Source organism: Cherax quadricarinatus, chromosome 2, assembly GCF_038502225.1.
Source record: "Cherax quadricarinatus isolate ZL_2023a chromosome 2, ASM3850222v1, whole genome shotgun sequence".
NCBI lineage: Eukaryota > Metazoa > Arthropoda > Malacostraca > Decapoda > Parastacidae > Cherax > Cherax quadricarinatus.
In genome coordinates this window covers 22,453,984-22,467,892 of record NC_091293.1, presented here as the reverse complement: position 1 = coordinate 22,467,892, position 13,909 = coordinate 22,453,984, and the positions used below count along the sequence as shown (strand labels likewise).

The window sequence follows — 13,909 nt, the reverse complement described above, 5'->3', positions numbered from 1 at the left end:
CCATTTTTACAATAATGCGGTAGTCTGCATAACAGTAAATCTTCTATTTTTTGTGAATAAAAAATCAAAATAGAAAGCAAGAGTAATGTAAGAGGGGCCTGGAGATGTGACCAATGAACAGAGGATGTGTTATATTAGTGCCAAGAATGTCTGCATTGTTTATTCTGGACCCTAATTTGAAACCGGCATCTTTTTTAATTTGCATGAAATTGGCCAAATTGCCAATTTCTAACCACTTTATTGGGTAGCTCAAATCGGTAAATGGGTGGTTTCTTGTACTCGATTGATAGAAAAAATGGAGTTCTAAAGAAACAGCTTTGAGTTTGGTCAACTGGAACAACAGAATTGGCCAAAAATAGGGCTCAAAATTGGCGAAATCGCCAATGCGTATGTCGCTGAGACCGCTAACTTCACGGGAGCGTAATTCAGTGAGTTTTCGACCATATTTCGTACTTTTGGTGTCATTACCATTGGGAAAAGATTCTCTATCATTTCATAAGAATTTTTTTTTTTCCAAAAATTTTTCAACATAGAATGATAGTTTCAGAAAGGGTCTTGCAACAGTCAAAGGGTTAAGCTGTTAACCCTTTCATTTTGTCCAGACCTATTGTCCAAGAATTTTAAAAAAAAAATTTTCTTATGAAATGGTAGAGAATCTTTTTCTGAAGATAATAAAATGAAAACCAAGGTTGGTAGACAGCAACGACCCAGAGAGGTACTACTGTCCTGTCAAGTGAGTGTAACAAGGAAGCCTGTAATTGTTTTACATGATAGGATTGCTGGTGTCTCCTTTTTTTTTTTTTTTTTTTTTTTTTTTTTTTTCATAAACAATGCAAGGTTTCAGGTATGTCTTCCTACTTCTTACATTTAGGTTACACTACACATGCATGTACAAGCATATATATACACACACCTCTGGATCTTCTAGCTTCTTACTAGTTCTTGTTTATTTCCGCTTACCTCCATAGAGAAATGGAACAGAATTCTTCCTCTGTAAGCCATGCGTTTCGTAAGAGGCGACTAAATTTCCGGGATCAACAGGCTAATAACCTCTTCTCCAGTATACATTACTAATTTTAAAAAGAGGAACTCGTTTTTCTTTTTGGACCACCCTGCCTCGGTGGGATACGGTTGGTTTGTTGCAAGAAAGAAGAATAAAACAAAAAGTACAACGTTTGATTGAAAATTGACGGAAGTTACGCTTTCACGAATATTGCTGTCAGCGATATTTGCGCATCGGCTATTTTGCCCACTTTGAGTCCTATGTTAGGCCAATTACATTGTTCCAGTCTACCAAATTCTTAGCCATTTCACTAGTATGTCTTCCATTTTTATCTGCTGAGGTCAATTAATCGTCCAATCAACTACCCAATAAAGTGATAAGAAATTGGTAATTTGGACAGTTTTACACGAATTTCAAAATAGGGTCCAGTATAAACAGTGCAGGCATTCCTGGCACTAAAATAACATTTCCTTTGTTCATTAGTTTTGTTTCCAGGCTTTACACATGAATTCCATTTTGATTTTCTATTCATACAAAAAATTTTTATTCATACACGGATGATGATTTACTGTTATGGAATATTGTAATACATAATTGTATAAATAATATCAGCACATTCATGAACACACATTAGACCCACCAGTTGACATGTATTGGATGTGTGGTGTGATTTGTTTACTCTTGAACATAGGCAAAAATCTAATACATATTTGTGTTATTTTGAATTCAATTTCCAACTACTTTAAGTTGTGAAACCAGTCAAAATTTTCTTTTTTTGTAATATATCTTCCATTCCATCAAACAAGACCAAGAAACTAAGAACACAACCATAGAAACCACATGAAAATTCACCACAAAGTTGGTTTAAAAACCAACTTTGTGGTGAATTTTTGCACGTTTTTTCTTGTTACGCGATGCACGTTGCAGGATTTTTTTTTTATATTAGGCACACTTGCCACATTGACCCATTCTCTCGTATCTAGGCCCAGATTTACCGCTTACAGCTTATCTGAATGAGCCAAGTTCCTCATGTACTACGGTACGACCAGTGAACTCAGACGTAGTACTATGGCACAGTCAGCGACAGGGTTAACTATTGGACTTCATCCATTAATGCAAAAGACAATTGGATGCTAAGAATATGGGCATTATAACTGATAATACTAGTAGAGTACTATGCCATACTGTAATTTTGTAGTACTATATGGAATTCAAAGTAATTTTACTTTTTCATGAAGTGAGGTGCAAACTGCCGTAATCAGTAGTGGCAACTTAAAGTAACTTTTATTTCGAGCCAGAGGAGCTTTAAAACTCCACCAACATTACATTAAATTTAATAGCATAGGCTGTAAGTTTGTCCTTGCTTCTACAGATATCAGACACTGTTTTATAACACCATATTCCTCACATACTTGTAACACAGATGCCAGATTCATTCTTCTTATTTAGTTTATTTCTGCTTAATGCTGAGAAACACACATTTTTCTCTTGGCACTACCACTTTCTTTAAAAGCCATTGTTAAAAATCACAAAACATACTCTAAATTGAAGAAAAAAATAAAAGTGAATGGCGAGTGTATTCGAGAGTTAACACAGTAAATTGGCGCAGGTGGTATATGGTTTGGAGAAAAGTGAAAACAGGCAGGTCATGTATGTGGCTGCTTTGTCCCATACTGGAGAAACTTTGGAGTTATTGAGCTTGGTCCACTGCTTCAGAAGACAACTTGACATTATTGCCATCTACAGAATCTGGAGTTATGGATGCCTGTCCATTTTGTTCAATATTTCTGTTTGCCCAGTCAGTTTTTTTTATTACAGGTCTTCCTCAACATTTGTGAGCGTTAGGGGATCAAGAGCCTCGTGAATGTTGAAAAATTGCAAATGTGTGGTGCCCCAATATATTGTAGGGAAATATAATACAATACTGCTTCCTTAACCTACTGAACCATGAAAAATTATAAAACACATGAAAACATAATAAAATATTGTATTAGTGATAGCCCTCTGGTAAAGAAGGTGAAAAAGACTATAGAATTCAAGAAAGAACTTGTAGCAGAGTACCAAAGTGGAGGAGGAAAAGAGAGGGGAGAAGAGGAGAATGTGCCTTCCGTGATTCTCCAATATGTACGATACTAAAGCAGCACGAATCAATGAAGGCTATAGCGCCAGCCAGCAGTAAAGTGTAGCATTAACAGTATAGCAAGTAAGTTAAGCGATTAATAGAAAAAGGGCAGCATGAACCTAACTCCTCCAATGTTGTTGGAGTTATATAGGGCAACTGACAACGCCGCTGTCTCTACTGCATCGGTTGCTGCCTTCTCCAATATTATGTAGGGTTTATGATCTCAGTGGCCCATACACACCCAACAACAACGCAACAACACTCGTGACATACATGTACTTAATGACATATATTATTCATTCTAGAGTATATGTCATGTTTCTATGTTATTAATATTGTTTATTATGTCATGTTAGATGAATTGTGATAGATAAATAAGCTGTACAGTTGATATTAGTGTCATATTGAAGGACTATCTTGTCCTGTCTCCAAACAAACACTGCCACCGCCACAATTCCTAACGTATGCAATGACATATTTTAAATATGATTGAGCGGCTGGGAATTCGTGAATGTTCGAAGCCCGGGAAAGTGGAAAGAGCAAATGTTGAGGGAGACCTGTATTTTTTTTTTTTTTTTAAATTGCTGCAATCCATTAAAGGTCTATAAATGGTATGTTTGTATGAGACTAAAATCCTATCATTAGGTTTTATTAGTGTACACAGTATAGTACTTTTTTTTTTTAACGTGTCAGGTGTTCCCCACCGAGGCAGGGTGACCCAAAAAAGAAAGAGAAAATAAACTTTCATCATCATTCAACGCTTTCACTATCACTCATACATAATTGCTGTCTTTGCAGAGGCACTCAGATACGACAGTTTAGATGTCCCTCCAAACTGCCAATATCCCAAACCCCTCCTTTAAAGTGCAGGCTTTGTATTTCCCATTTCCAGGACTTGAGTCTGGCTAACCGGTTTCATAAAATCCCTTCATAAAATATTACCCTGCTTACACTCAAATAGCTTGTCAAATCCCAAAAACTATTCGTCTTCATTCACTCCTAGCTAACACATTCATGCACGCTTGTTGGAAGTCCAAGCCCCCCGCCCCCAAAACCACCTCTCTCTCCAACCTTTTTTGAGTACAACCCCTACCCTGCCTTCCTTCCCCTGCAGATTTATACGCTTTCCAAGTCATTCTGCTTTGTTCCATTTTCTCGAAATGACCAAACCACCTCGACCCTTCTTCAGCCCTCTTAACGAATACTTTTAGTAACTCTACAACTCGTCCTAATTGCCCCTTGACATGACATCTCCACTGCCTCCAGCCACCTCCATGCTGCAGCATTTACTGCCCATGCTTCTCACCCATATAAGTGTTGTAAATTGTATATTCTTGTACATTCCTTTCTTTGTCTCCATGGATAACGTTCTTTGTCTCCACAGATACCTCAATGCACCATTCACCTTTATTCCTTCTTCATTTCTATGGTTAACCTCATCCTTCATAAACCCATCCACTGACAAGTCAACTCCCAAGTATCTAAAAACATTCACTCCTTCCATACTCCCTGTCTCCAATATGATATCCAGTTTTTCTTTATCTAAATTGTTTGATACCCTCATCACCTTACTCTTACAGCAGGGCCCCGCTTTACAGTGTTCCTCTAATATGGACATTTCAAAACTCGCTATACGGCTCCCCGACTTTCTAATACAGTCACCGTGCCCCACCCGGCTTGTTTACATTCTCTGTGAGCATGACTCCATGATATTTGGAAACTTCCCAAAATTTCAGGTGTTTTAAAGCTGTTTCATATTTTATATACAGTAGGGCCCCGCTTTACGATGTTCCTTCAATATGGCAACTTCAAATTATACCCCACCCGGTTTGTTTACATTCTCTGTTAGCACCTCTCTCTTATGTCTGGAAACTTTCCAAAATTTCAAGTGCTTTAAAGTTACTGCATATTTTATATGTACTCTGATAATTATACTTGTGTACCTGTACCTAAATATACTTACACACTGTGCTGCTATGCAGGTGCACATTAAAATCACAGTCTTTCTACTCTTGACACCACATTGATGATAATCTCTTGGGTTCATGAAATGTCGTATATTACATTAATAGTATAGACATTTCCATTAATCCATCTGATTTTTTTTTTTTAAATTCTATAATAAATGTGCTACGTAATGTAAACATGATAACACCCCACAGTAGAGTAAATTAACATAAATGCGAAGTGTGGTAGCCAGGCGACTTGTGGGAGTGGCGGCAAGAATAACGTTTTCTCTACTGGGGGTAACTAGAAAATTATTCCTTTCGTATGCCTTCACTTAGAGCATCATTTCTTCTAAAAATGGTGTTACATGAGAATGGGAGTGTTCTTTATTCTGCTGTATCAATGTGGAGACAACTTGTACACAATGTAGTGTTTGTACAGTAGGGATCCAGTTATACAGCAGATTAGGTTCCAGGCTACTGCCGTAAAGCGGAACTCGCTGTAAAGTGAAACATCCTTTTTTTCCACTTATAAATTCATAAAAATGCTAGATAACAGGTTTACACTAACATGTATTAAGTTAGCAATAGAACTAGGCATTAAAAAAAAAAAAAAGTAAAATACACACACAGTACACTTGTTACTGACCTTAAAATATTAATATGAATGTGTGAAAGGTGAATGGTAGTGTAGTGTAAAAGTTTTTCCATGTCAGCAATAAGTCACTTTGACTTTTTTTTTTTTTTGGCTTTATCTTAGGTTCTCTACACATATGCTGCTATATGTAACTCTGTTTGATGGCTCTCTCAGCCATTGACATTCCTTGTTAGTATGTTTATTCAGGTACACACAAATAGTTACATAGATTATCATACATAGTATATGTGTAGAGAACCTAGGATAACCCAAAAAAGTCAGTTCCCTAAGTTTAATCATTTCTGATTTGGCACTTAAAGTAAGAGGATGAGGCTTATGACTTTTCTTTTTATGACAACTAAGCTTAGACACCATTGTCAGCGAGAGCCAGCTCGTTAACAAAATAGTAAACGGGAGAGAATGAGATACACAACCTGAATGGGTGGTGGGCGATCAGTCAGGTGAAATACACGTGTATTAATGTGTGTCCAATTTTAGTTCATTCGCTTACGTTTGTAAGAGTTTGTGAACGTTTACCTCACAAATTTATTTTTATTATACAGTCCCCATCCCTTTATCCGAAATTCTGAAGTTCGAAAAGTTCCAAAAACTGAAGTTTTTTCATGGAGCGTGGAGCGTCGGTCATCTCTACATAACTCCAACGCCACAAGTTGTCTAAAGAATGTAAGAAAGGAGTAACAGTGCAGCAGGCCTGTTGGCCCATACTTGGCAGGTCCTTCACAATCCATTCCACTAACAGAATATTTGCCCAACTCAGTTTTGAATGCTGCCCAAGCAATAAGCTTTGATAATTCTTTTTACTCGTGTGCAAGTCCCACTCACATTCAACCCCTCTCACTCATAAGAACATAAGAAAGGAGGAACACTGCAAAAAACAGGCCTATACTAGGCAGGTCCTTCACAAATCTGACTCGCTAACGGAATAAACTCTACCCAAACAATAAGCTTTGACAATTCTATTGCTTGGGTAGAGTTTATTCTGTTAGTGGGATGGATTGTGAAGGACCTGCCTAGTATGGGCCAACAGGCCTGCTGCAGTGTTCCTCCTTTCTTATGTTCTTATAACCTAGGAACTGTTCCACTCATGAGCATAACATAAGAAAGGGGGAACACAGCAGTAAGCTTGTTGGCCTATACTTGGTAGGTCCTTCACAAATCCAACCCACTGCCACATATAACAACCTGTTATATGTGGCATTTTGCCAAGGAGAGTGTTGGAAATGAATGGTTGTCCAGAGCAATTGGTATTAATTGTTGGCTGGACAAGCACTGGAAGGATAACGTAGTACTGTACCATACATTGACAACTGGGACCACTTCTACGATAGAAATGACATGTATGCCAGGGATGGGGTTCACTTATCTACGGAAGGTGTGAGTTTTCTTGCTAGCTCAGTTGAAGGTGTGGTTAGGACTAACCCTTTCAGGGTCGGCAGGTCCTCTCCTGAACTCGTTCTCAGGGTCGGAAATTTTTTGAAAAAAAAAAAAAAAAAAAATTCTTATGAAATGATAGAGAATCTTTTCCCGATCGTAATGACGCCAAAAGTATAAAATTTGATGGAAAACTTATGGAATTATGCTCTTGCAAAGTTAGCAGTCTCGACGTTGTTTATGCATCGGCGATTCCACCCACTTTGAGCCCTGTTTTCGGCCACTTCCCATGTTCATCAAAGAAATCATAACTATTTCACTAGAACTCCATTTTTTCTATTGAATGAATACAAGAAATCACCCATTTACCGATTTCAACTATCCAATGAAGTGGTCAGATAATGGCAATTTTGCCAATTTCACACAAATTTCAAAAGATGCCAATTTCCAAATAGGGTCCAGAATAAAAAACAGACATTCCTGGCACTAAAATAACATTTCCTCTGTTCATTAGTCACATCCCCAGGCCTCTGTTACATTTCTTTTGCTTTCCTCTTTGAATTTTTATTCTCATAAAAAATAGATTATTTACTGTTATGCAGACTACTGCATTAGTGTAGAAATTGTGTAGAAATGGTATAAATAATATCAGTGCACTTGTGAAAGAATATTAGACTCACCAGTTGACGTGTATTGGACGCATGGCATGGTTTGTTTACTTTTGAACTTGGCAAAAATTGAACATTTCTGCTACTTTCAGCTCAATTTCAAGATACTTTTCTTTGCAAAACCAATGAAAATCATTTCAATTTCCATAATATGTCTTCCAATCTATAAAATGAGACTAGGAAAACTAGAAAAAGAGAGAGGTTAAGAGAGTGGTGAAGCAATGTAAAAAGAGAGCAAATGAGAGAGTGGGTGAGATGTTATCAACAAATTTTGTTGAAAATAAGAAAAAGTTTTGGAGTGAGATTAACAAGTTAAGAAAGCCTAGAGAACAAATGGATTTGTCAGTTAAAAATAGGAGAGGAGAGTTATTAAATGGAGAGTTAGAGGTATTGGGAAGATGGAGGGAATATTTTGAGGAATTGTTAAATGTTGATGAAGATAGGGAAGCTGTGATTTCGTGTATAGGGCAAGGAGGAACAACATCCTGTAGGAGTGAGGAAGAGCCAGTTGTGAGTGTGGGGGAAGTTCGTGAGGCAGTAGGTAAAATGAAAGGGGGTAAGGCAGCCGGGATTGATGGGATAAAGATAGAAATGTTAAAAGCAGGTGGGGGATATAGTTTTGGAGTGGTTGGTGCAATTATTTAATAAATGTATGGAAGAGGGTAAGGTACCTAGGGATTGGCAGAGAGCATGCATAGTTCCTTTGTATAAAGGCAAAGGGGATAAAAGAGAGTGCAAAAATTATAGGGGGATAAGTCTGTTGAGTATACCTGGCAAAGTGTATGGTAGAGTTATTATTGAAAGAATTAAGAGTAAGACGGAGAATAGGATAGCAGATGAACAAGGAGGCTTTAGGAAAGGTAGGGGGTGTGTGGACCAGGTGTTTACAGTGATACATATAAGTGAACAGTATTTAGATAAGGCTAAAGAGGTCTTTGTGGCATTTATGGATTTGGAAAAGGCGTATGACAGGGTGGATAGGGGGGCAATGTGGCAGATGTTGCAGGTGTATGGTGTAGGAGGTAGGTTACTGAAAGCAGTGAAGAGTTTTTACGAGGATAGTGAGGCTCAAGTTAGAGTATGTAGGAAAGAGGGAAATTATTTCCCAGTAAAAGTAGGCCTTAGACAAGGATGTGTGATGTCACCGTGGTTGTTTAATATATTTATAGATGGGGTTGTAAGAGAAGTAAATGCGAGGGTCTTGGCAAGAGGCGTGGAGTTAAAAGATAAAGAATCACACATAAAGTGGTGAGTTGTCACAGTTGCTCTTTGCTGATGACACTGTGCTCTTGGGAGATTCTGAAGAGAAGTTGCAGAGATTGGTGGATGAATTTGGTAGGGTGTGCAAAAGAAGAAAATTGAAATTGAATACAGGAAAGAGTAAGGTTATGAGGATAACAAAAAGATTAGGTGATGAAAGATTGGATATCAGATTGGAGGGAGAGAGTATGGAGGAGGTGAATGTATTCAGATATTTGGGAGTGGACGTGTCAGCGGATGGGTCTATGAAAGATGAGGTGAATCATAGAATTGATGAGGGGAAAAGGGTGAGTGGTGCACTTAGGAGTCTGTGGAGACAAAGAACTTTGTCCTTGGAGGCAAAGAGGGGAATGTCTGAGAGTATAGTTTTACCAACGCTCTTATATGGGTGTGAAGCATGGGTGATGAATGTTGCAGCGAGGAGAAGGCTGGAGGCAGTGGAGATGTCATGTCTGAGAGCAATGTGTGGTGTGAATATAATGCAGAGAATTCGTAGTTTGGAAGTTAGGAGGAGGTGCGGGATTACCAAAACTTGTCCAGAGGGCTGAGGAAGGGTTGTTGAGGTGGTTCGGACATGTGGAGAGAATGGAGCGAAACAGAATAACTTCAAGAGTGTATCAGTCTGTAGTGGAAGGAAGGCGGGGTAGGGGTCGGCCTAGGAAAGGTTGGAGGGAGGGGGTAAAGGAGGTTTTGTCTGCGAGGGGCTTGGACTTCCGGCAGGCATGCGTGTGCGTGTTTGATAGGAGTGAATGGAGACAAATGGTTTTTAATACTTGACGTGCTGTTGGAGTGTGAGCAAAGTAACATTTATGAAGGGGTTCAGGGAAACTGGCAGGCCGGACTTGAGTCCTGGAGATGGGAAGTACAGTGCCTGCACTCTGAAGGAGGGGTGTTAATGTTGCAGTTTAAAAACTGTAGTGTAAAGCTCCCTTCTGGCAAGACAGTGATGGAGTGAATGATGGTGAAAGTTTTTCTTTTTCGGGCTACCCTGCCTTGGTGGGAATCGGCCAGTGTGATAATAAAAATTTTTTTTTTGTCAGGCTATACTCAAGAAGACATTAATGAGATTCCAGAAATTAACAGTTATTCAGTTCTTGAAGAATTCAAATTAACGAATATTACTGTCACGAGGGACATGGTTATTAAACAGATAGATAAATTGAAATAAGTCCCCGGGACCCGATGAGTTGTTTTCCAGGGTACTTAACCCCTTGACTGTCGCAACCCCCAATCCTGAGGTGTCTCCTGGTGTCGCAAAATTTAAAAAAAAAAAAATTCTTATGAAATGATAGAGAATTTTTTCCCGATTGTAAAGCCATCAAAAAAACAAAATTTGATGGAAAACTGACGGAATTACTCTCTCGTGAAGTTAGCGACCTCGGCTATATTTACAAATCGGCGATTTCGCTCACTTTGTGCCCTATTTTCAGCTAATTCCATTGTTCCAATCGACCAAACTCATAGCTATTTCTTTAGAACTCCATTTTTTCTATCGATTGAGTACAAGAAACTGTCCATTTACCGATTTTAACTACCCAATAACCTGGTCAGAAATTTACAATTTGGCCAATTTCACGAAAATTAAAAAATATGACAATTTCAAAATAAGGTCTAGAATGAACAATGCAGACATTCCTGGCTCTAAAATAACGTTTTCTTTGTTCATCAGTCACATCTCCAGGCCCCTCTGATATTACTCTTGCTTTCTATTTTGAATTTTTATTCAAACAAAAAATAGAAGATTTACTGTTATGCAGACTACTGCAATATTGTAATAATTGTACAAATAATGTCAACCTATTCATGACTGCATATTAGAATGGCTAGTTGGACATTTATTGGACAATGACATCATTTGGTTTACTTTTGAACGTCGGCAAAAATTAAACATTTCTCCTACTTGGAGCTCCATTTCCAGGTTCTTTTTATAGTAAAATCAATGAAAATCATCTCTTTTTCTATAATATGTTTTCCATTCTATCAAATGAGACCAAGAAAATGAGAATACATGCATAAATACTTTACGAAAATAGACCACAAAGTCGGCATTTTAATTAAAAAAAAAGGTCGGAGTTTTTTTTTCTCATTATGCACTGCGTGCTGCAGGATTTTTTTTATATGGTGCACACTGACCACACAGACCCATTCTCTTACATGTGGGCTTACCAGCTTTCTCCTGCTTGATTTGAAGCTGCTAGAATTTGAGTATACGTCAAACACGGTACCTCGTAAGACGTATATATATGACCGAAACAATTGAAGAGTTAAAGAATGCAAGATGGAACTTAGTCAGCCATTAACAAGCGTGTTTAGTGCATCCATCTTAACTGGTGTTGTGCTAGAGATGTGGAAGATAGCTAATGTAGTTCCTGTATTCAAATCAGGGGATAGGTCCTTTACATCAATTACTGTCCAATCAGCCTGGGTATAGTAGGCAAATTGTAAAGTAAAAGGACACAAGTGCAACTAATGTGACATTTTTATTGTGGCAACATTTTGCTCTCCAGGAGCTTGTCAAGCTTGTGTCCTCTTACTTTACATATTGTCGGTAATCCTACCAACATTATTACAGTAGGCAAATTATTAGAATCGATTATAGCTGATATTATAAGAAGTCATCTTGAAGAGCATAATTTGATTGACTCTCAGCATGGGTTCACGATAATCGTTCCTGCCTGACAATTTTACTGACGTTCTTCAATAAAACACTTGAGCTTGAGACAGTAGACAGTAATGAAGAATATGATATTGTTTATTTGGATTTCAGTAAAGCCTTTGATAGTGCCTCAAAAGAAACTCTTAAGAAAGGTGGCAGCTCATGGCATATGAGGAAAAGTTCTAGCATGGATATAGGCATGGCTTACCAATAGAAAGCAGAGTTTTTCCATTAATGGGGTCAAATCTGAGTGGGGGTTAGTCACTAGTGGCATTCCACAAAGATCAGTTTTGGGCCCTCTTTTGTTTGTAATTTGCATCAATGACCTCGATGAAGGAATTACAAGTGACATGAGCAAATTTGCTGATACAAAAATAGGATGTATGATTCATTCTGAGGAAGATACCAATGAACTCCAGGAGTTGGACAAATTAATATCTTGGTCTGAAGAATGGCAGATGAAGTTCAGTGTGGATAAGCGTAAGGTACTAGTCCTTGGTAATGAAAATAACCCTTGAAGTTATAAACTAGGTGAAGTAGAGCTTGATCATACAGTATGTGAAAAAGACTAAGGAGTCGTGGTAAGCAGAAATCTAAAGCCAAGACGGCAGTGCCTAAGTGTGCGGAATAAGGCTAACAGATTACTGCAATTTATTTCAAGAAGTGTAAGTAATAGAAGTCCAAAAGTTATTTTACAGCTCTATACATCACTAGTGAGGCCTCATTTGGATTATGCCGTTCAGTTTTGGTCTCGTTACTACAGGATGGATATAAACTCATTGGAAAACATGAGACCAGGAAAACTAGAATACGACCATAAATACCATACAAAAATACAGTGTAAAGTCGCTGTTTTAATCCAAAAACACGGTCAGTTTTTTTTTCCTCATTATGCACTGTGTGCTGCAGAATTTTTTTTATATTGTGCAGATAAACCCATTCTTTCATATGTAGGCCTACCAGCTTTCTCTTGCTAGATTTGAAGGCGCTAGAATTTAGGTGTTCTAGTACGTCAGTAACCCTGGTGCGCAAGCCGTACTAGTATGTCGAAAACCCTGAAAGGTCTAAATGCCACTTACCTTTATTGTGGAGTTGATGAGTGATGAGCCAGGAGCAGGGGAGATTCAGGTGTTCTATTGTTTGGCAGGGGAATCCCCTTCCATAAATACTTCAGGTACCATGTCTGTTGCTGGGGTTACCTCCCTTCTTGGTTTTTTAATGCCACTAGGACCAGCTTGAGTCACTGGACCCCTGTTGGACAAAATACCTGTCCAGAGAGCTCATTTTCTCACATCCCCTTAGGATTTCCCTAAAATGGGACACAAGAGTATCATTGTACATGTTGCCAATACGGCTTGCAACAGGTGTGACAGGATAAAATTCATCCATAAATGCTTGCACCTTTGTAAACATTGTACACATTTCCTTAATCCTTGACGAAGGCAACTTCCTCCTGCTCTGAAGCACATTCCTGAGCTGTGATCTGTTGCTTTTGCAGCTCTGCAGTAGTTAGTTCTTCGTTGTCGTTCTGCACCAACTCTTCCACATCCTCGCCACAAACCTCCAACCCCATGGACTTCCCCAATGACACAATAGATTCCACAGCTGGCATTGGCTCATGAGGGTTAGCCCCAAACCCTTCAAAATCCCTCTCTTGTACACATTGTGGCCACAATTTTTTCCAAGCAGAGTTCAAAGTCCTGCAAGTCACTTCCTCCCAAGCCTTACCTTTAAGGTTTATGCAACTGAGGATACTGAAGTGATCTTTCCAAAGCTCTTTTAGTCAGTTCAGTGTCTGAGGTCACTTCAAAGCACTTTTGAAACGTAGCTTTTGTGTAGAGTTTTTTGAAGTTTGAAATGACCTGCTGGTCCATGGGCTGGAGGAGAGGAGTGGTATTAGGAGGCAAAACCTTCACTTTGATTAAGCTCAACTTCCCCGCAATTTGCTCTTGCAAGTCGTGAGGATGAGCAGGAGCATTGTCCATTACCAGGAGGCACTTGACTGACAATTTATTTTCCAGGAGGTAATTTTTCAGTGGGGCCAGACACACCATAAAACCAGTCCAGTGGTTGGGCCCGCTCAGGCTGCATGGACACGTTTGGGACAAAAGCCTTTATACGAGTTTTTCAGTGTTGTTAGTCAATATTTTGGCACCAAAGAGAGCAGTTAGTCAATTTTTGGCATTAGTCAATGCCACCGTTGGTTGAGGGTCCACTATATTACC

At 38.7% G+C, this 13,909-nt stretch overlaps 1 protein-coding gene across 2 annotated transcripts in view; it reads left to right on the top strand.

The window, feature by feature from the left end:
- The window catches only part of LOC128693601 (zinc finger protein on ecdysone puffs), a gene marked incomplete at its 3' end in the record, with an annotated part of 206,026 nt that overhangs the window by 92,236 nt on the left and 99,881 nt on the right, over window positions 1-13,909 (top strand).